Source organism: Gopherus evgoodei, chromosome 5 (genome assembly GCF_007399415.2).
Source record: "Gopherus evgoodei ecotype Sinaloan lineage chromosome 5, rGopEvg1_v1.p, whole genome shotgun sequence".
NCBI lineage: Eukaryota > Metazoa > Chordata > Testudines > Testudinidae > Gopherus > Gopherus evgoodei.
In genome coordinates this window covers 92,293,193-92,316,419 of record NC_044326.1, presented here as the reverse complement: position 1 = coordinate 92,316,419, position 23,227 = coordinate 92,293,193, and the positions used below count along the sequence as shown (strand labels likewise).

General features: G+C 41.9%; 1 long non-coding RNA gene across 1 annotated transcript; it reads right to left on the bottom strand.

The window, feature by feature from the left end:
• Positions 1-1,404: 1,404 nt before the first annotated feature.
• LOC115652448 lies at positions 1,405-19,764 on the bottom strand. The gene is made up of 4 exons (XR_004000649.1): positions 19,683-19,764; positions 19,271-19,276; positions 18,133-18,137; positions 1,405-1,416 (listed from the first exon to the last, which is right to left on the bottom strand). It is a non-coding gene; the product is annotated as an uncharacterized LOC115652448 (long non-coding RNA).
• Positions 19,765-23,227: the final 3,463 nt, after the last annotated feature.

Below are 23,227 nucleotides of genomic sequence, written 5' to 3'. Positions count from 1 at the left end.
AACAAGGCCTGGAAGTGGACTGAAGCCTGTGATGTTGCATTTAACAAAGCTAAGGATGCATTGCTAAATTCTGAAGTTCTAACGCACTTTGATCCATCCTTACCCCTACAATTGGCCTGCGATGCCTCCCCTTATGAAGCGGGAGCAGATGTGTCACACATTATGCCTTCGGGAGAAGAGAGACCCATTGATTTTGCTTCATGCACTCTAAGCAAAGCAGAAACTAACTATGCCCAAATTGAACGTGAGGCATTAGGAATTGCTTTTGGAATTCGGAAGTTTCATCAGTACCTGTTTGGGCGGAAGTTTACTCTTCTCACAGACCATCGACCTCTGATGTCAATTTTTGGACCCTACACAGGCATTCCCCCATTAGCTGCTAGTCATATGCAACACTGGGCATTGTTACTTTCAGCACACACATATGAAATCAAATATCTGAAATCCACTCTGCACGGCAATGCAGATGGCCTCTCAAGGTTGCCTTTGCTGGTTAAACATCAAGATGGTGCCCAAAAGGAAATCTTCTGCTTTGAACGGGTAGAGAATACACCCACCACTGCTACTCAGATAAAGAAGGCAACTTGCGTTGACCCAGTATTGTCCCAAGTTATGGACCTGGTGATGCATGGAAAATCTCGACAAACCTCTCTGGTCTCACTCGACCTTGTTACCTACATGTCCAGGAGGATGGAGTTATCGGTCCAATCTGGTTGTTTGTTGTGGGGGAGATGTGTCATTATTCCACCACTACTGAGATTACAAATGTTAAAACAGCTACATTCCGGTCAGTGTGGAATAGTGCGCATGAAGGAAATTGCATGAAGCTATTTTTGGTGGCCTCGATTGGACAGTGTTATTGAAGAGAAGGCAAAAGCTTGTATGTCTTGTCAGGGTGTGAGGAATGCACCCCAGTGGGCACCCCTACACTCGTGGAACTGGCCTGAAAACCTGTGGCAACGTTTTCACATTGACTTCACTGGCCCCCTTGAAGGAAGCATGTTCTTGGTGGCAGTAGATGCCCATTCTAAATGGCCAGAAGTCTCTATAATGCAGTCCACTACTGCAGAGAGTACTATCCAAAAACTACGGGGACTCTTTGGTAGTTTCGGTCTGCCAGAACAACTTGTGAGGGACAACGGACCGCAGTTCGTCTCTCAGGAGTTTCAAAATTTTATGAAGGCAAATGGGATACACCACATCACATCAGCACCATATCATCCATCCACCAATGTATTAGCTGAAAGATTTGTGCAGACAATGAAACACGCTTTGAAATCAGCAAGGGGACAACACTCCATTCAAAAGAGTCTGGATACCTTCTTACTTTCCTACAGAAACACACCTCTTGCTACGACCCAGGCATCCCAGGCCTTTCTAATGATGGGACGACAGCTGCGCACTTGCTTTGATCTGCTGAAACCTTCTGAACCCTGACAAATTGTGCAACATCAGCAGCAATATCAAGTCATCAGACGGACACCCAGAACAGAAGACCGAACCTTTAGCCCGGGACAGCCAGTTTTGGCTCGGAATTATACTTCCGGAGCTAGATGGGTCCCTGCCACAATCTTCACTCAAACAGGACCTGTTTCCTACACAGTCCGGACTGCAGAGAATCTTACCTGGCAGCGACATGTAGATCAGCTGTTGCCAGGTCATGCCAGTCCTCAGGACACATCTGCAGTTGAGTGGTCTGACTTCACCTCTTCTGGTGGACACCGAATCACGAATCACCTCTTCCTGACTGTTCTCCTCTATTACTGCCAGCGGCTGAGATAGCCCTTTGCCCATCACGAGCTGATACCACTTCCTCACCTGTTCGTGCTGCAGACCCTGAACCCATGGTACTTTCGGGTGCAACAAAACTAGAAGTTCACCGTAATCCACCTAGAGACAGAAGGCCTCCTCATCGGCTGGATCTTTAGCTAGGGTGAACCCACAGTTATGGGGCAAAATAATCCCCAGAGTTTAGCCAGGAATGGAGGCAGTCTACCCTCCTTCTCTAGTCTAGTGTGTGTTTTATTTAGGGGAGGTGTTCTTATTGGGGGGGAGGAATATGTTGTGTATTTGGTTGTCACGGTTTTTGTTCCTATGGCAACTGAGTTAGATAACCCAGCCAGTTATCTAACTCAGCTGAGGGGATAGCCCAGCCAGCTTCGGCTGGTTAGGCGAGCTCTGTGTCTGTAAATAAATGGTAGTTTTGTTAGCTGTCTGACCTCAAGTGATTTCTTCCTAAACTGGCTGCCCTCAAGGATATAACACATAGAGCTTGTAAAAATCACTTTGTAACGCACTTGGGATTCTTCTGGATGAAAGGTGCTATACTAATGTAAGATCATTATCTTGTTCATTTCTTTCCAATCTTTAGCAAAAATTTTGCTATGGGATTTCCTTTGAATATTGTTAAGGGAGGAAACATTTGATTGTAGTTTGGGCAAACACAATTTATTATTGTCAAGCACAGTCAGTCTGTTTTATTCAGTCACCTCTGCCTGCACTAAGGTGGTGCTGTCATAAACAGATAGCTAAGGGTTAACGTCTCTTTCACCTATAAAAGGGTTAACAAACAGTGACCTGAAACACCTGACCAGAGGACCAATCAGGAGACAAAATACTTTCAAAACTGAGTGGAGGGAAGTTTAGGTGTAAGTTCTTTGTTCTTTGTCTCGGTTCGGTGACTCTCTCAGCTCTGAGAGTGATCTCTCTATCTCCAAGTTCTCTAATCTTCTGTTTCCAAGTTGTAAGTACAAGGATAGTAAGACAATAGGTTTATATTTTTTTTTGTATTTACATGTGTGTAGTTGCTGGAATGTTTTAAATTGTATTCTTTTTGGATAAGGCTGTTTATTCATTTTTTCTTTTAAGCAATTGACCCTGTATATTGTCACCTTGATACAGAGACCATTTTTATGTCTTTTTCTTTCTTTTTATATAAAGCTTTCTTGTTAAGACCTGTTTGAGTTTTTTCACTGGTTAATGCTAAGAAACAAAAATGTCTATTAGGGATGGTTTAGACAGTATTTGGTCCTGCCATGAGGGCAGGGGACTGGACTCGATGACCTCTCGAGGTCCCTTCCAGTCCTAGAGTCTATGAGTCTATAAACGAAGGGAGGGGGGAAATCTCTTTGTGTTAGATTTACTAAGCCTGACTTTGCATACCCTCTGGGTGAGGGGAGAGAGAGATTTGATCTCTCGGTACTTGGGTTTCAAGGACTTGAAGCAGGGAATATCCTAGAGTACCCAGGGCGGGGAAATCTGGGAGGAGGTAAAGAGGGGGAAGGGAAGTGGGTTATTTCCCTTTGTGGTGAGAATCAGGGAATCTGAGTCTTGGGGTTCCCCAGGGAAGGTTTTGGGGAGACCAGAGTGAGCCAGACACTGGAATTCTCTGGCTGGTGGCAGCGATATCAGATCCAAGCTGGTAATTAAGTTTGGAGGTTTCATGCTAGCTTCTCATGTTCTGAACGCTAAGGTTCAGATCTGAGTAGGAAAGTTATGACAGGTGCTACTTCCAGGATTCACACAGATTTTGCTGCTTCAAGAGAGCTTAGGACTGGAAAGCTTCAAAGAAGCAAATTAAAAGAAAAATTCAGTGTATTGTATAATGCTATTCTTAAGCCATACTTCTAACCATAAGAAGTGTATATTGCTACTTATATTAAATACTTCAAAATATTTGAAAAAGAATCTGAAAGGAAGTTGCTGTCCTGACAGCCTGATGCAGCGCTGTATTGAGTTTATGCTAAAATTATGTTCTTCTGCACTGGGAACCTCTCTTTATCTGCTGATGTCTTCAGGGGACAGAAAGATATGACTACATGGCCAATGAAAGAGTGATTGCAGCATGGTAAGCATACCCACACTAGCTTTAATCTAGCTAGCACAGGTAACAACAGGAGTGAAGACATGGCCACACAGACTTCAGCATACATTAGCCACCCAAGTACAAGCCCAGTGGGGACCTGGGGGACCTCAAATTGCTAGCCCATACGGAGATCAGTACCACCACATCTACACTGCTACCATTATCCATGCTAGGTAGTCTTAAACTAACATGGATATGGCTAGCCATGCTACAATCACACTTTATTTTGATGTGTTTATGTACCCTAACTAGCCTATCCCACAGCCCTCTTGCTCAGCTCCTGGATCCAAGTGTTCCCATATACAGTCCACTATGTCTTCAGGGAGAACTGAATTAAAGCAGTCTTCAGCACGGTTTTCTGCAACAGCCAGTAAGGGCTTCTGCCTTCTCAGTTAATAAGGGCTCACTAAGGCATTATTCTCACCCATGATATGGCAGCAGAAATACACTTGTAGTGAATGGCTCTATATTGAATTAGCTGTAGAGCTGCCTCATAAATGGTAAATAGGGCACACCCTATTGTACTGTACTAAGGAGTATTGTCCAGATCAGGAGAAAGCCAGCTGGCACTGGGAGCAGAAGTAAAAACATCTACAGAGGAAGCTGTGAGTTGGATAAGTCAGGCCTATCTGCATATAACAGTCAATTGGCAATTAGAAGAGAGTCAAACTTGGTCAGTACATTTTGACCCTAATAAAATCAGTAGCCCCAGTGGAGTCCTATTTTCTGACTTATAAAGCAGTGCACTCTGACATTAATCTGTCTCACCTCAAGCTGAAAAGACTCCTTACATATTCCTACTCTAACAGTTAATGCTATTGACTTCTGTCTTCACATCTGAGGGTTATCAACATCAGCCTGGCTCTTGCGGCCAAAGGGCATTCATTCTCCCATGGTACTTTGATTCCATATAAGCAGGATGTCTTTATCTCACAGGCAGACTCATCTACTGTCATGCAGCTCACAGAGCCAGTGACAAATTGATCCCATGTGCACAAACTGTAAAAGGCTAGACATCATACTTACTGGCCCAATTGCACAAAGAGGAATGGAGTTCAAATGCATGGAGCAGAACTGAAGAGAAAACAAGAGGCTACTTGTCAAATGAAGGGTCAAGAATAAACCATTTTTAAAAAGTGTACATTTTTTGTAATGTCTCCCTATAATTGTAATATTTATTGGGAGACTGGCAAGAAAAGGTTGATGGCCAAAGCTGCCACAGCAGTAGTATATTAGAGGGAGTATACCTAGCATGACAGTTATAAACACACTGTCTCCAGAAAAACACTTCATTTACAAAATAGATTTGACAGCTCAGGTTTGTTTGCAATGCAAAGCAGCCCTCCTCAACTTCCACATGATCCTGTGAGCTTTGATTACTTCTTTGACACTGGCTCTTCCACAGAGACTCCTAAAAGGGAAGTGATGAATGAGGTCCTGTCAGGCTCCATTCCCTTGGTGACCTTGAATCTATCCTGTTATCTGTGACACTGCCAAGGCTGACAGTGATGAACACAAGCTAGGCAGCTGGTGACACCCCATTCATTACCCAAAAAGAGAGAAAAGGCAAGAAGTATGTCTGCCACCCTTCAAAGCTTCACTAACTTCTGTCCATGCTCCCTCTAGAGGACCTTCCTGGGGAGGAGCTGAGGTGGTCTGTTTATACAATTGTACTGAACAAGAAATCCAACATCCCTTAGACCTGCTAAAACTAGGAGGGAAATGGCCCAGATGCCAGCACTTCTTTAAAATTAAGTTGCTAATAAATAAGTAATACAGATTTACTATAGATGGGCATGCTGATGAATCTGTGATATGTTTGTATACTATAGAACACATTTGTACATCTATATTTTACAAACCTGGCTTTTTCATTAATCAATAAAGTGATTCAATAAGGGATTAAAGCTGGGAAGGAGATTATTCTTGCAGCAAAGCTATTTTTACCAGTGAAATGACTAACTATACTTGCAGTAATTATGACAATTATGACTTCTATGTATTTGATTTCTGGAGATGCCTTGTAATTTGTGAGCAAAGATTCTTGCAGCTGACTTGTTTCTCTTGCTTTCCTTTGCTGCTTTAGCATGTTTAGTGTTCAGTCACTCATCTGTACCAGTGTTGGCTGGAATTCTTGTGACCTCCAGATTGACCCATATGAGCTCAAGCATAAGCTCTTTTACAGCTGAGGCTGTATGGAGTATCTTTACTTGTACAACCCTTGCCCTCTTCTGAGGCCAGAGACCCACAAAAGGATTAACAAGCATCAGATAAAAACATAATATTCAGAACCTAAGAAAGACAGAGAGCTCACAAAGCTCACCGCCCTTGTCTAGCTGCTGCCTATTGCCTTCCCTCTGTGGCTGTCTCTTTTCTTCTGATCTTTTAGTTAAACCAAGTTGGATGCTTAAGTATCTCTGCAGTTACTTACCAGTTAAAACAAAATGCATACATTCCTAACCAGAACACCATAGGCTTCATATGGTAGGGACACAAACATGTTATCACTACTGGTTGAAAATTTTGTCGAAACTGTCTTTCAACAGAAAATTCAGTTTTTAAACTGGATCATTTTTCTCAAAAGTGTCTGTTTAATGCAGAATTTTTTTATATTTCATCAAAAAACAAATGTGAAAACCAAAACATTTTATTTTGACATGCTGCCACAGTACCTCATAGGAATTGTAGTTTGGTTGTCTAATGTCCCCATTTTCCTGTATGAGCCAGACACCCCAACCAGACTACATCTCTCATGATACACCACACCCAGGGACTCTCGATGAATTACCTTCCCTGTCCAAGAGGGGCTATTGTGCTGCATTATTTGAGACTTAGTCTGACAAAGGAGTCTGGCCTATAGAAGAGAAGAAAACATATCCAGCAGCAACATTTCTGAAATGAAATCATTTGGACTTTAGCCAAAATATTTCAATTTCACTGAGAAATCAAAAGTTTCCTGTGGAAAGTTTAGATGAAAAATATTGTTTGTTTTCATCAACATTTTCTGAGTGGGAAAAAAAAAACTATTTTCCAACCAGCTCTAGTTATCACAGTCTTTAGTTCCTTCTTTACATTAAGTGTTCAACCTTAGCTGAGATATAAAAGTAATCAGTAATATATTTCAAAACCACTCTTCATGTCTCCACCACCACGCACATACACACAAAAAGACCTAGAGCTGGTTGAAAAAAGAACACCTTTTCGTGAAAGTTCTCATGAAAAATTTGCCCCTTATTTATTTTTTAAAATGAAAATTTTTGACAAGCTCTATTAAAAAAAATAAATAAAAGCAAGCCCTGAAGAAACAGCACCCCCTGGCTTGAAGTGGTTTCCATTATATGCAGGGTTTACAGTTTGGTTCAATTGCTGTCAGCACCCCCCACTATACAAATTGTTTCAGCACCATTGCATAAGAGCATAACTTTTCATTCTAGCTCTATGCGTTCCAATTTAAATGTATTTATTTGTTTTTATTTCTCTTTAACACACAAAATGACACACCATGGCTCTGGTCACTCTAACAAGTAATTGGAGAAACAACCCACCCAAAGCAGCATTCACAAACTAGTGGCCACTCCTGTACAAAACATTCATCCTGATCGCTCCCCCTCCCACTACTTTCCCAAAGCACTAAATCCCATCAAATAACCCAAGTTCTGAATATATCAGTCCTTCCCAAACTCCTGTTCAAATCAATGGATTTCAAAACACATCCTAAAAGATAAAGTTGAAGACCCTTCATGGAGATCTGCTTCCCAGCAGCCCTCTTTCTCATAAACAAAGGAGACTTCAACTCAAGCATGTCTGCTCATCACAACTTCAGCAGTATTATATAGGACAGGGTTTCTCAAACAGGGGTCAGCCAGTACATCCCTCGGCCCGCACCACTTCCAGCAGCTCCCATTGGCCCGGAGCAGTGATCCGCGGCCACTGGGAGCCATGATCGGCCGGACATGTGGACAGGGCAGGTAAACGAACCGGCCCAGCCTGCCAGGGGCTTTCCCTGCACAAGCAATGACCCCTGTTTGAGAAACCCTGATATAGGAAGTACCTAGTCCTGCAGATAGGCAGGTCCCAAGCTATTTAGGGCTTTCACAGCCTGATTAGATTCTGAAATGCTGGTGTTGTGCCCACAACTACATGCCCTATTTAATATGTATCTACATTTTGCACCAGCTTCAGTTTTCACATGGATTTAAGGTGAAGCCCTACGTAGAGCCTATTGTATCAATTTAAGATGAGAATGACAGTGGGTAAGTCTACACTACCTGCTGGATTGGCGGCTAGTGATCAATCTATCAGGGATCGATTTATTGTGTCTCGTCTAGACGCGATAAATCGATCCCCAAATGCACTCCCCGTCAACTCTGGAACTCCACCACTGCAAGAGGAGGAAGCGGAGTCAACGGGGGACTGGCAGCCATCAATCTTGCGCTGCGAGGATGCAAAGTAAGTCAATCTAAGTCAATGTAAGATATTTCGACTTCAGCTACGCTATTCTCGTAGCTGAAGTTGAATATCTTAGATCGATCCCCGCCCCCAGTGTAGACCAGGCCAAAGGCTTGGATTACTGGAGTGAATTCTACATGATTTGTCTCAGGTCTATGCTACAGGCTGAATTCACCTTTGGGTTAAACAGATGCTGCTCCACTGAAGACTGGAATTGTATTTGCTTGTGTCTGTAGTGACTTTGTCCCTTAGGGTATGTCTACACTACCCGCCAGATCGGTGGGTAGTGATCAATCTATCGGGGATCAATTTATCATGTCTCGTCTAGATGCAATAAATCAATCCCCAAACACACTCCCTGTTGACTCCAGAACTCCACCGCTGCGAGAGGTGAAAATGGAGTCGACGGGGGAGCAGCGACCATTGCTACGCTGCGAGGACGCGAAGTAAGTCAATCTAAGTTGATCTAAGATACATTGATTTCAGCTACGCTATTCTCCTGCTTTTTCCTACCTACAACTACTCAAGTCTAACTAATCTGGACCCATTTCCATTGCCTTTGTCCACTAGTGACAAATAAACTTCTTTATTTGCAACCTATCTATAGAACGTAGAATTGATGGACAAGAATTAACTGTGAGTGTTACTACTAGAGCAAAAGAATCCATCAATCCTGTTAGCACTCTCTTATTCAAGAGAATCAAAAGAGAGCAGTAACATATTAAACTCCAAGAGACTAACTCAGAAGTTTCCAGAGCTTCTCAAGAAATAATTCTGATCAATGGACCAGACAAATCAAAAAAAGGGGAAAGTTTCACAGCCTGCAGCTCAGTTACAAGGGTGAGTCACTTCTGAGGGTAAGAAGCCTTAAAATGGAAATAATCCAAGCAAAGGAAAGAAGGAGCAAATCAAAGCTTTGGGGGAAGAATTTTATTAGTGCAGCAGGGAGAGAAGGAGAGTTATTTTCATTTTCTCTTATCGCCCACCCTCTAAAAACTAATTTCTAATTGATACACTAATAAATAAGGGGGTAAAGTATTTAACAAATGCCATATTGTATTACCTGCTAATAGAAGTGTTAAGTTGCTCAATTAAATAGCTTCATTGCACTGAGAAAAATGCCCTGCCCAACTATAACGATATACAACAACAGAGGAGAACCAGGGCACTCACACTCTGCACACAGTAAAACTATGCTCCTAGAAAATGTACTGATTGAAGCTCCTTAAGCTTCTTTGCCTTTTAAAGGCTTTGGGCCTGTTTCATCAGCCAGGCAATGAGCTGCCTTTGTTGCTGGGCTCACTGGGGGGCTTTCAAAGTTGAAATGTGTTTCTTTTTAAAAAAATCTCAGTAAAGTAAGTTTTGGAGACTAATCGGAAATGCTAAACTAGCATCCTGCTTTGCTCCCTTCCAATTTCCTGGAGTTCCTCTGTATAAGAGGGTTCATCTCCACTTGTCTTCAAACCTCACTCTCTTCTGGTTCTGACTGCCACTTTGCCTAGGAGAGATCTCTCTTGTGTGCTCAACTGGTGGGGCCCTGCTGAGGAAGTTCCCCCATACCCAAATGAAAAGGAAAGCTACAGCCAGAACAAAGCATTTGTTTAACTTGAAGTCAAAAGTACCTTTCTTCTCTCATATACTGCGCTATTATTACCTTTTATCAGAGGAACAAATATTCCAGGAATGACTTGAAAGTTACAAACATGATGATTGATGGCCAGTCAAAAGAAACATCCAGAAAGCAATAAGCTGTAAAAAGGGGAATGTGTTGAGCCTGGTTCAAGATTGCCTAGCTGTGCCTTTCAAATTTCTTTCATCACATCTGTGACTGTAAGCACTGTAGGGTGAGAACAAGCCAGGACTTTGTGGAATATTTGGAGCTGCTGATATGTAAGCCGTATTGCCACTGGTAGCAACCTGAGGATAAAAGATTTAAAGGAATGAAAACACAAGAACTGGGTTTGTGAAAGAAAGAGAGAGAACAGTGAGATATATGGAAACCCATTGGGAGTGCATTGGAAATCTCTTTGATGAAAGATTGAGATTGCTTTGAAATAGACTTTATTGAAGCAAAAAGTAAGTGTTGTGCACAGGGACTGAGGTTGGCAGGGGCACTTATCAGTCTTGCCTGACTTTCCCTTTCCTTTTTTCTTCTACATTTTTCACATACTGAGTCAGTCCCTGGCACTCCAAATATTTCTCTGAGTTAAAACATCACATGGAAGAGGGAAGTTTTTGGAAAGTTAATGACTTGTGCTGTAGTTAATGTTAAAACCCACGGTGGCACTTGGGAGTGGGGGGAGAATAATATAACAAATCTGAATGAACCTATCTGGGGAATACACTCACAAACATCACTTACAACAAAGATCTTGTGCTGAGCAGGGCCGGCTTTAGGCCTGTTCCACCAATTCCCTCGAATCGGGCCCCGCGCCCAGTAAGAATCTCTTCCCTAGCTAGAGGCATCTTTTTAATTTTTACTCACCTGGCGGCACTCCGAGTCTTCAGCAGCACTTCAACGGTGGGTCCTTCAGTGCTGCCAAAGACCTGGAGTAAGTGAACGACCCGCTGCCGAAGTGTCGCTGAAGACTCAGAGCACCACCCAGTGAGTACAAGCCCCACGTGTTTGTTTGTTTTGTTTTTTTTTATAGTCATCCCTGCTGGGGCCCCATCGAAACTGTTCGAATTGGCCCCACACTTCCTAAAGCCAGCCCTGGTGCTGAGGATGATTCCACTGATCTAATTAGGTGACTGGGATGTTAGATGTGATCAAATTCAACTAGGATAACATTTGGACTATAAAGTCACCCCTCCCCACCATTTCAATTAAATACAGTATTCTTCATTTTCTATTCTGAACTCTTGTGCGATGTTGCAGGGCTCTGTTATACAGTGGTCTCATTACACCCAACAGGTGGCTGCATTTCAGTGGATGTCATTTCTGATTTAATAGGGCTCTGCATCTCAGATACACTAGGAGGAAGTCTACCTCTCCTGTTGCTTTCCGGCACACTGTGACCCATGGGCAGCAATAATCCAACCCCAAGGATGGCATGATTGGAAACAAGACGACTAAGTCAATATAAGCCATTAGTATTATTTCTTTGTGAGCTATTCCACATAATAGATTTGGTCTAGTGGGAAGAGACCGAAAATGTTCTCTACCACAGGTAATAGTGATTTTAAAATATGGTGCATAGGCCAAATTGTTTTTAAACAGCCTCTAATTTTGTGCATGGCATTTTGCACTCACAATCTGTCAGGAGTGCAATATTGCAGATTAAGTCAATCATAGATGCAAATTACAGGATTTAAATATCTAACTCTTGGATTTCTGACTACAAAGATTATTTGTGCCTGAAAACCAGACAGCGAGACAGCTATATTCTGTCACTTCTGCCTGAATTGATTACATTTGTGATCAATTGTGGAACAGAATTACAGGTAAAAAATTTGGATGCCAGTTAAAGCCCCTTTTAAAATTTGGATATGAATATGAGAAAGAATTTTAAACTACATTCCACCCTCAGCTACCCCAGGCAACCCCTCTTATTAAGAGAGGGAAAAATCTGATCCAATGCCTGCATGTGTGAAATATTGCATTATATGTAATTTGTTCAGTTTAAATTGAGAATAAAGAAGCAGCATTTAATATACATAGTTGAAGGGAGTATACAAAGTACAATTTTATATGTATTGAATACACCTAATACTGTTTGCCCTCTAGTAATTGACCATTTTCTTTGTAACTGCAACAACCTTCATCAAGAGCAATAGTGACAGTTCTGGTGCTAATATTATTGGTACTGTGTATTTAATGCCGATTATATGCATGGTGCTTTACAAATTTAAAAACACAGCCTAAGACAATGTCTATTCCAAAGACCTTACAATCTAGATTTATTTGCTTAGAGTTAGAATGAGATGAGCCAGGACTTCACCCAGATACCAACCAGGTGCGGAGTAAGAGATTGCTTTTGTGAATTTTTGCCTGTCCTCTGTTGGATGGGTTGCCAGTCTCTTCTAAAGAGTGTGCCATGTATCCTTCGAACGGCAGCAGCCAACAGAATATATAAACTCCAATATCACTACCTCTGGCCAGCATGAATGTTTCACAGGTTACTAGGCTACTAGTAGTAATGAGTAGTTCTGGTACATGCTCACTTTTTGGTTTGCTAATCAAGGTACTCTCTATAAGGAAGTAAAAGTGTTTTGAGTTTGCTTGCTTTTTTGAAGCACAAAGAATAAGGTGTTTGATGCTGACAGCTTGGTATTTCTGAATTTGAACATTGGAAGTATGCCTCTTGGAGACAATTACTCTTGACATTCTTGGTTTACTGTGGAAACCAGAGGAGAGTGAATTTTTGTTCCATTAGAGTTCTTATAATTCTGGGTCATTGTACCGTGTAGGAGACCTCAATCCATTTCTCTGTGCTAGTCTTTTACTCCTTGCTCTAGCAAGGATTGGGGGCACTGTGTGATGCAGTAATATTTTGATATCAAACCTTTGCCTTTTGCTGCTAGCAGGTTGGGGAATCTCTCTGTCTCAGTGCTACAGACGATGAGGCATCCCTACCCACACAGTACGTGATCTAGTAAAAAGTTACACCAATGTCAAAATTATGATCATAAAATTATGATCAAAGTTACCTGGCACTCAGAGGAAATGTGATGCCATAGTTGTACTGATATTTACTGATAAGCCTAAGGAAGGAGAAGCTGCCCAGTTTCCTTCTTGCCTGCTGCAGTGAAGCTTGCAGTAGGTTTGTGGGAGTGAATGTCATGCTGAACACATCTTAGAATATAGTATAAATTGAAGGTAGTTCTTTCCATGGTGAGTACCAGAACCTGCTGCCTCTGGTACATTATGCCCAGAGGGGTGCATAGACCTCTGTAAGTCACACTGAGAAGTGGGTAATCTTTCAGCAAAACCTGATCACGATAATGAAGAACGTGCAGTTACAGTTACTGATTATGCACTGAACAGGAGGGGGTGGCTTGCATTAGGGTGGCTGTAACAACGTAAAATAGAGCAGACTGAATCCAGCTGAAGTTTAAGCATCATATTTGTTAGAATATGTCAACGGAAAGTAAAACCCACTTGTGTAAGATACAGCATATGATCATAATTTTCCCCACACCTCTGAGAGAAGCTTATCTGCACATCAGTAAGCCTGTGCATATAAGGGTATGTTTAAAAAGAATTAGAACTTCCTTATACAGAATTTGAATGGCAGACAAGTGTTGCTAGCACTGAAGTATGTTTAGCTGTTGTTTATGTAGAGTTATCTATCTAGTGATGAAACAGGACATATTCCCCTGCTGTTTACCTTCAATTCCCGCATCAGCGCCAGCCTGTTACAGGTCTAAGTCATAAAGTGACTGTGCACTGCAAGAGGAAATCTTGGAAAGTTCTCGCTCACTGCCACATATCTCATTAAATATAATAAATGTAAAATATTCTTCCGACTTACTGCAAAAGAAAATAAAAAATAAAAATATTAAATAAAAAATAAAAAGGCCTCTTCACCTTGCATGGTCACTTTAAATGTGTTAACTTCTTATGCTAAACAATCTGTTTCACCTTGCATTTAGCTGTGACATTCTGAGTAAGTTCTCAGACCTGAAGAAGAGCTCTGTGTAACCTCAAAAGCTTGTCTCTCCCACCAATACAAGTTGATCCAATAAAAGATATTACCTCACTCACCTTTGTGACACTGCCTTGTAAGAAGTGCTGATCACAACTGCAATCCTGGTCTCACTGAAGTCAGTAGCAAGACTCAGTAGAATGAGCAAAATATATTGGTACTAGTAATAACATTCATCATGGGAAATATATGTAATATGGGTGAAATTTCTCAGTTGCACCCGTGTGGCCCCACTGCAATCTAGTCGGGTCCCATTGAACAGATTTCAGTGGAGCTGCAGTTGTGCAACTGAAAGAAGAAGAATTTGCTACATGATCTGAAAGGAGTGCTGTCACAGGAATCACACACTAAGATCCTCATATTGTCCAAATGGTAACCCAAGGAAACAAATTAATTGAGCAGAAAATTTTCACACCGCTGTGAATTTCTTCACTTCAGTTCAGATGGGGGCTTTTCCCTGTCTACCTGATGCAGGCTGAAAAATTAGAGATGTGCCCACTGCTAGGCTCAGATCACATGCTTTCTGATTTAACCCCCTTCCTGCATGCAGAAGCAGAAAAACCCCTGACAAGTTAAAGTAGGACATCACAATTTAACACAGTTTTCAAACACACCACAGTAGGCTGTTTGTCCCCTCCTTCCCTGCAGTAGGGAGTGAATAACCTGTTCTGCCTGTTCAAGAGGAAGAAGCAGATTGCTTGCCAGCTGTGCACAAGGAGCAGCCCTGGCAAACATAACCTCAACCCACCCAGCAATATTGTTAATCTATCCAGCTATACAATTAGCCCAGCACAAGAGTCTGTCCTAGCTCAGGGACTCTCTTTCTGTCCCACCACCCGCACAAACACAATTCAGTTCTGCAGTGACCTGGAAGCCTATTTTCACCATCTCCGGCTCAAGGAATATTTCCACCATGACACTGAACAGCGCAGTAACCCACAGAAACCATTCTACCAACAATACAAGAACAAGGATTCTGTGCGGACTCCTCCTGATGGTCGAAACAATAGACTGGACTTCTACATAGAGTGCTTCTGCTGACATACACAGGCTGAAATTGTGGACAAGCAGCATTGCTTACCCCATAACCTCAGCTGTGCAGAAGGCAACGCCATCCACAGCTTCAGAAACAACTCTGACATCATAATCAAAGAGGCTAACAAAGGAGGTGCTGTAGTCATCATGAACAGATCTGATTATGAACAGGCCAGTAGACAACTCTCCAACAACACATTTTACAGGCTACTATCCTCTGATCCCACTGAGGAGTACCAAAAGAAACTATACCATCTGCTCAGGAAACTGCCTACAGATACACAGGAACAAATCCACACAGACATACCCCAGGAGCCCCGACCAGGGGTATTCTATCTGCTTCCCAAGATCCATAAACCTGGGAATCCTGGATGCCCATCATCTCAGGCATTGGCACTCTGACAGCAGGATTGTCTGGCTATATAGACTCTCTCCTCAGGCCTTACACCACTAATACTCCCAACTATCTTTGAGACACCACTGACTTCCTCAGGAAACTACAATCCATTGATGATCTTCCAGAAAACACCATCCTGGCCACTGTGGATGTAGAAGCCCTCTTGTCAAGGTTTTTTCCCCACTCTGAACTTTAGGGTACAGATGTGGGGGACCTGCATGGACCCTTCTAAGCTTAATTACTAGCTTAGATCTGGTAACGCTGCCACCAGCCAGAATTTAGTGTCTGGCACACTTTCTGTTCCCCCAAAACCTTCCCTGGGGAACACAGATCCAAACCCCTTGGATCTTAAAACAAGGAGAAATTAACCATCCCCCCCCCTTTCCCCCCAGATTTTCCCCTCCCTGGGTTGCCCTGAGAGGTTTCACACAGATCCAGACTCCTTGGTTCTTAAAACAAGGAGGAATTAACCATCCCCCCTCCTTTCCCCCCACCAACCCCTGGTGAGTTCAGACCCAATCCCCTTGGATCTTATAACAAGGAAAATCAATCAGATTCTTAAAAAGAAAGCTTTTAATTAAAGAAAGAAAAGGTAAAAATTATCTCTGTAAAATCAGGATGGAAAATGCTTTACAGGGTACTCAGATTCATATAGACAAGAGGGACCTCCCCCCGCCCCCTGCACAGCCTTAGATTCAAAGTTATAGCAAACAGAGGTAAAACTCCTTCCAACAAAAAGAAACATTCACAAGTTGAGAAAACAAACATAAGACTAATCCACCTTGCCTGGCTATTACTTACAATTTTGAAACATGAAAGACTGATTCAGAATGATTTGGAGAACCTGGATGGAGAACGTCTGGTCCCTCTTAGTCCCAAGAGCGAACAATGAACAAAACAAAAAGCACAAACAAAGATTTCCCTCCACCAAGATTTGAAAGTATCTTGTCCCCCTATTGGTCCTCTGGTCAGATGTCAGCCAGGTTTATTGAGCTTCTTAACCCTTTACAGGCAAAAGAGACATTAACCCTTAACCATCTGTTTATGACACCCCTACACCAACATTCCACACAAAGATGGACTACAAGCCGTCAGGAACAGTATCCATGATGATGTAACGGCTCACCTCATGACAGAACTTTGTGACTTTGTTCTCAGCCACAACTATTTCAGATTTGGGGATGATTTATACCTTCAAGTCAGAGGCACTGCTAGGGGTACCTGCATGGCCCCGCAGTATGCCAACATTTTTCTGGCAGACTTATAACAACGTTTCTTCATCTCTCGTACCCAAGTGCCTCTCCTCTGCTTGTGCTACATTGACGACATCGTCATCATCTGGACTCATGGGAAGGAGGCCCTTGAAGAAATCCACCAGGACTTCAACAATTCCCACTCCACCATCAACTTCAGCCTGGACCAATCCACACAAGAGGTCCATTTCCTGGACACTATCATACAAATAAGGGATGGACACATAAACACCACCCTATACTGGAAACCAACTGACCGCTATACTTAACTACATGCCTCTAGCTTTCATCCAGAACACAACACACATCTACATCCAAGCCCTAAGATACAATTGAATTTGCTCCAATCCCTCAGACAGGGATTCACACCTTGTCAACTGTTGGGAATGGAACACATCCACCACGCTTGAACCATTGACCCCCCCCACTTGATAAGGCAACTCCCATCTTTTCTTGTGCTGTATATTTATGCCTGCCTACTGTAATTTTCACTCCAGACATCTGAAGAAATGGTTCATAGCCCACAAAAGCTTATGCTCTAATAAATTTGTTAGTCTTTAAAGTGCCACAAGACTCCTTGTTTTTTCTCTGAGAAACAATCACTTTGGTGTGCCTCCTGGACAGCACTCCACAGCCTCCTATACACAGCAGTGGCTGAAAAGCAACAATCCAGCCCTTAGCGTATTATGTGAAGAAGCATCAAGAGATGATTTGGTCACAGACACTTATATGCAAAATTCAAACACTGGCTTAGAGAGTCTCATTTGTTTGTCTGAGCTTATGTATGTTGTTTGATAAATAAGATCTGCCTGTGACTTATTCATCATGAGAAGGTGAGACTGATTAGCATCAGGATGAAACAAGTTGGATCAAATTCTAACCACTGAAGTTTTTGCACTTGGGACTTGAAAGGAGAACAGAGAAAGAATATCTTAAAGGGACAATCTGAAGGTTGACAGGCGCATATTTGAATATGCTCTAAAAACAAACTTTTTAAAAGCCATTCCTGATCCTGAAGTACCTCTCAGCCATTCAAAATAAAGGCTTTCTGTGCAAAACAATGTGCTAGGTACCCACCACTTCCTGGGTTTGTTTGAAGTCACAAGCACATGAAAGCTCTTAATGTAGCAACTTGTATTCACATCACACCAGACCTTTCTGCTCTGTTGGTTTGAATGGAATGTTATATTGAAAAATATATTAGCCTGCTATCTGAGAGTGAATTTCTGGAACTGCACATAAAAAGTGAGCAATTGGTCTTTGAGGTGTCCTCTACAGGCCTCTGAGGAGGAAAAGCCACCTCTCTGACTCCAAGTGAGGCCATGGTAGCTGTTACTCATGCCTATTGGCTGTAGTAGTGACCACTACCCCATACCCTTTCTACAAGCGTGCCGAGCTCTCCGTGAGCCTAGATATAGAGCACTTTCTCCAGCTCACTCTCAGTTCTCCTTTTCTTGCCTATCCAGAACTGACACAGGCCTCTACATTCCCTGTTCACCAAAGAAGATGCACTCCTTCTGCCCAGTTGTTCGCTCCCCTCTCCCCTGGCCATGGGCCTTATACAGGTCATCTAAGAAAAGGGATGTATTCTACCCTGGCAGGGAGCTCTAAAGCCAAACAGCCTGGGCAGTACTCCTACATGAGATCCAAAGTTTGAAGGTGGCCTGAACATTACTAACTTTTAATGCTTACACAATAAAAAAGTAAAAGTTTCTCTCCTGATTTTCAGAGGCGCTGAGCACCTGTAACTGCCATTGGCTTCATTCAGAATTGTAGGGGCTTAGTACTGCTGAGAAATCAGACCTACATGTAACAGTTGCTTTGATGTTAGTGATGTCTGTCTATGGAAATAGCAGAAGATCTATGGTATGTGAGTGAAGTGACACAATAAACGCAATGCAAGAGTAACATATTTGCCTTTGCTATGTCATGGTTCCTGATATTTCCAACATGCAGGAGATCTCTTTCTTCGTTCACACAGCTGTTTTCCAGACAGATACCGTTAACTTTTCAAGGCATGCACAATAAAAGGGCAAGCCTCTGAACTTGGATCAGAGGTATAAGGTATTATCTGATGAATAATCAAAGTTTCTGCTGAAACTCAAGATGCTGTTACTGCACTTAACAGAAGACAGTGGACAATATTTTCATCTTAACAAAGCATTACATTTAATTGAACTAGTGTATGTTATTTGTCACTGAGTGATGTTCTTTTACAAGTTCAAATTACAGCCAAACCTTGATCACTCATTACTTTAATGTTATTAAAGCAAAGTAAGGACCACTGATTAGGGACCTGCTCTTGTGAATGCCTACTGCTGGCAGTAGCTCTTGTTATGAAGAGTAGGCTCATTGATATAAAGCTCTCAGTAGGTGTGACATTAAGATCACCACTTTTACAGGACTATGATAAATTTTGTACAAAGTATGCCTTGTGATATTTCATTTGAAAACCCCATCTGGTGAACATTACTGTCATAAAAATATGTATCAACATTGTATATAAAGTTATACATTTTTACTGTATAACATTGCTATAACATGTTCCAGAGTTAGAAAGGCAGGATCAAACCATTTTTCAAAGACAAAGACGCATTAGCACCCCAGACAAGTGTTAGAAGACTATCACCTACTTAAGCGGCCATCCTCCAGGGGGTGGGGGAAAGAAAGGGTAGGAAAGTGTAAACAAGACATTTACATTTCATCACAGGGATGATTCAAACCTCACGTCCACAATGGACTGCATGTTACCATGATTCTGTAAGAATGTTTCTAACACAAGAAATTGAAATATAAAGAGGGAGGAAAACACTTGATTTCACCTCTTCTCCTTCCATCTCTCTGCTCATGACATCAGTGACTCTCAAAGAACTAAACTAAGGGGGAGTGATTCCAAGCTGAAAAGAGACCCAACCTATGAAATTTACGACAGTGTATGGTGAGACAAAATCTTCGCTTTTAAATTTACTTAACTTGTTAAGTTTGTAGTATACAAGCTAATACCTCTTCTTTTCTTTTTTGTAACCAATTCTGACTTTTGTGCATCGTCACTTTAAATCTATCTTTCTGTAGTTAATAAACTTATCTTTTTGTGTTATCTTAACCAGGGTGTTTGGATTAAAATGTATGGGAAACTCCATTTGGGATAACAGGTCGGGTGCATAAATAATTTTCCTTTGATGAAATGACAGGCTTGCTATGAGTTTGCATTGTTCAGCAGTCTGCTGGATAGTACAAGACACACATTTCTGGGGGAAAGTCTGGCACTAAGAATTTGCTGGTGTTGCCCTGTAAGAAATTCACGAGTTACTGGCCAGAGTGCTCATGTGTTTAGCTGGGTAGTGAATTTGCATGCTGAAGGCTGTGTGCAAGCAGGCCAGTAGCGGATGCTCTGACAGCAAAGAGGCGTCAAAGGCACCCCAGGCTAGAGAGTTAGGGGACATTGCTGTAACAGTCCAGATTGTACCCTGGGCAATGTCACAATGGGAATACTCAGAATAGCATGCATTAAGGCAGAGCCTCAGCTGGTTTAAATTGTCCTACCTCCACTGAAGTCAAGTCATTGAAGTCAACAGGTTTATGACAATATAGACCAATGATGATTTGCACCTATGTCCACGAGTGTTTTAGCATCTGATCCCAATCAGGGGCGGCTCCAGGCACCAGCACGCCAAGCGGGTGCCTGGGGCGGCAAGCCACGGGGAGTGCTCTGCCGGTCGCCATGAGGCTGGCAGGCAGGTTGCCTTCAGCAGCATGCCTACGGAGGGTCTGCTGGTCCCGTGGCTTTGGCGGACCTCCCGCAGGCTTGCCGCAAAATCCACGGGACCAGGGACCTCCCGCAGGCAAGCCAACGAAGGCAGCCTGCCCACAGTGCTTGGGGTGGCAAAATACCTAGAGCCGCCCCGATCCCAATCCTGCAAAAACTTATGCATATGCTGAACTTTATACATGAGACATCAAAGTGCTTACAGAATTGGGGCCTGTGGTATATGAAAAATTTCTCAGAAATCAGAAAAAAAAACATGCCATCATTTTTTTAAACCTTACCCCTTCCCATTTGGTGTATTTGTCTCAACTGGTTTTTATTTTGGGTTTGGCTTGGTTTTTTGCATGAAAATGTCAGCACTTCCTCCTGAAAATGACAATGTTTTGTATTGCTGAAAAGTAGAGACTGTCTGCATTTTTTGAATTTTCAAAATTCTGATAATGTTTGTTAACATTTTTTGCAGTTTTCAAACCAGCTTAGAGAGAAGTTAGAATTTTCCAAAAGTTTGAAATTGTGATAAAAAAATTTCCAAAAATGTCACAAAATATTCTGCATTTTTTTTCCCAACCAGCTCTGTTGAAAATACGAGTTTCACAAAATTTGCCAAGGTAGCATAATAAAGGGAGTGTGACAAATCAAATTGTTGTTAAAGAGCAAAAAGGTCTATTCTGGCATGTAACAAATCAGTATCTACTGATTACAATGGTTAATGGCTCAGTTTGATCCACCTGTGACAATCTATAAATTCTCAGACAGTTTTGATTTAAAGATGAACTGCTATGGTAAAATAAAATTAGAATTAAGCTCAAAAAATCCTGTCAGATATCTTGACAAACCAGGCTATGAGGCAATTCAGCATAGAAACAGTTTAAGCTCATTTTTTCCAGGACTTCCCCCCTCCTTTGCTATTTGATAAAATATCACACTTCCAGCTTCCCTAAAAATCATCTCAAAATGTGTCATACATAGACTCCACCCATCAGTCCTGGTCGCCCCATTCCTTCAGAACCCTGATTGAGCACTATTTTCGAGCCCAGCTGTAACAAATATGGTTTGTGCTCTGGTGTGCAAAGGGCCTAGTAAACCCTCAAAAGAGTCTGAATCTATCTCTTAGGGAAAGCACTGTTCAGCAGTGCTCTTTTTTCAGCAGTAATAATAACCCTTCATAGCTTTTCAACTTGTCATCTATGCAACTGTTGGCAAAATGTTAAGGCTAATGATATAACAGACTCTGATAATTACACTGCAGATGCAGAAGGACACCCTGGCATGAATAAAATATAGGTCTCTGAGTAAGCTGAAACCGAAGGGGTAGGAATCTCACATAGGCATAGATCTTGCTGTACATGAGTAAACTTGCATATAGCTTGATTTGAGTGCAAGGTCAAACTGTAAACAAGGGTGAACAGGCTGTGTGCTGGAGATAGTGTCTCCAGACTAGCTGAGGTAAGTGACAACACCTTGATAAGCTTGAAATGTACATACGATGAGGAGATAAGTGATTGGTCCTTACACAATTTGCAAAGCAATTGGTCCTTATGTGATCTGTACAATGTCCAGATCAATTTGGATTCAAGAAGTATAAGTGCTAGTAGCTAGGGAAAAAATGTATCTAACCTGTGTAGTGATGACATGATTTGGAATTGTGGTATCACCCTGTACATAATCCTAGCCAGTGTGGGCAAAGAGCTGTCATATGCCTAATAAATTAACCTGAGTGGCCAATTGGAAGCAAACTGAGTTTCTGTAGCCCAGAGAACTGGAGGAAGTGTTCTCTCAGAACTGAACATGGTGTTTGGATAAGCCTAGTGGAAAAGGTCTTGGAGAGAACCACGACACCTCAGACTTGAAAACAAAATATTGTTCCTAGTCTGCATAACCCTGATCTGGTCTAATTTTTAAAAATGAGGAGGTTTGAATTTAGTACATAGACGAGTAACCTGTACAGACAGTGTTCTAGGCATACAGCTTCCCAATGATTTTCTATTTTATAAGATTCTATCTTGAAAAAAATTGTACATTTGATGCCCTGCCTCGTGATCTCATGGTGATGCTCTGAAGTGCTATGAAGGAGTCTTTGTTTTGAGTCCTACTGCTTAACTTATTCCCCCAGCTTCCAAGTATAAATCAAAGGAAAAATCACTATACTGGAAAGGTGTGAGATCTTGTCAGCTAATCAAGATTGGGACTGGCCAGTACTTGGATGGGAGATTTCTGAAAAGAACTCTGTAGAATACGTATCATTCAGAATGCTCTGCAGATCTGTGTTCTCTTACAGAAACTCCTTTCATTTGTTGTTTCATTTTCTTCCTCTCCTTTTTATTTATTGTGGTGGAGGAGAGAGTAAACTATATGCCTAACATTATGTGAGTGTGACACAAAAGGCCAGGAGTTGCAGTCTTTACCAGCCAAACTTTCCAGTAAGGATTGCAGGATTGAAAAAACAAACCTTAGGTGTAAAAGGAAAGGAAAAGAATACAGTAAAAAAGTTGAGGGGAATATTATGTAGAAGAAAGAGTTGCGCACAGGTGGAATGGGCTTCCAGTCAAGGTGATGGAGCCAAGTAGTATTAATATGTTCAGGGTTTATACTGACCTCACTATAGTACCTGAGTGTTTGTTTTTTAATTTATGTGAGCAAAAAAAAGTATAGACAATTTAATACATTAAAGTGGTTTTAGTCAGTTTCCTGTTTTGTAGTAGCTAGCTGTTCTTTGCAGCAGAGCATTTAGGAGGTCATTTACATTCTTGGGAGGATATTTTACATTGATCCTGTGGGGTGAGTTTTATTTGGTTGGTTTTTTTACACTAGATT